The 812-nt window shown below is 40.8% G+C and overlaps 1 non-coding gene across 1 annotated transcript; it reads right to left on the bottom strand.

The window, feature by feature from the left end:
* Positions 1 to 347: 347 nt before the first annotated feature.
* On the bottom strand, positions 348 to 454 carry LOC148552914 (small nucleolar RNA R71). Its single transcript, XR_015892495.1, has one exon. It is a non-coding gene; the product is annotated as a small nucleolar RNA R71 (small nucleolar RNA).
* Positions 455 to 812: the final 358 nt, after the last annotated feature.

The raw sequence follows: 812 nt of genomic DNA, 5'->3' as shown, positions 1-812 counted from the left end.
TTAATCCAAACCCAGGAAATTGTGGTAGCAGCAATCAAAAGCCAACCATCCATGCTGATAACTTTGAATTGAAGCCTCAACTCATCACACTCGTCCAAAACAATTGTTCTTTCGTAGGAAGTACCCAAGAAAACCCTAATCAGCATCTCACTACATTCCTTAGGATTTGTGATACAGTTAAATCTAATGGTGTTCATCCTGACACCTATAGATTGCTACTGTTTCCATTTTCTTTGAGGGACAAAGCATCCAAATGGCTAGAATCGTTTTCCAAAGAAGGCTTGACAACATGGGAGGATGTAGTGAATAGATTCTTAGCAAGGTTCTACCCTCCTCAGAGAGTGAATAGACTGAGAACTGAGGTGCAAGCATTTAGACAGCAGGATGGAGAAACCTTGTATGAAGCCTGGGAGAGATTCAAAGATCTGACAAGGAAATGTCCACTTGATATGTTTAATGAGTGGGTCCAATTGCATATCTTTTATGAAGGGCTTTCCTATGAATCAAAGAAGGCTATAGACCACTCATCTGGAGGCTCCCTAAACAAGAAGAAGACCATTGAAGAAGCCATTGATGTCATAGAAATAGTGGCTAACAATGAGTATTTTTATGCCTCAGACACAAGCAATAACAGGGGAGTCATGGAATTAAACCATATGGATGCAATCTTGGCCCAAAATAAGATGATTACCAAGCAACTAGCTAATTTGACCAAGCAAATGGAGAAAATTAAGGTTGCAGCCATCCATACTCAACCATCACCTCAAGGAGAGTTGGACACAGAGGAAGGAGTTAACTGGGAGGAAGCCAAT

Source organism: Arachis ipaensis, chromosome B7 (genome assembly GCF_059453495.1).
Source record: "Arachis ipaensis isolate K30076 ecotype BB chromosome B7, ASM5945349v1, whole genome shotgun sequence".
Classification (NCBI taxonomy): Eukaryota; Viridiplantae; Streptophyta; class Magnoliopsida; order Fabales; family Fabaceae; genus Arachis; species Arachis ipaensis.
This window is presented reverse-complemented; position numbering and strand designations above follow the sequence as displayed.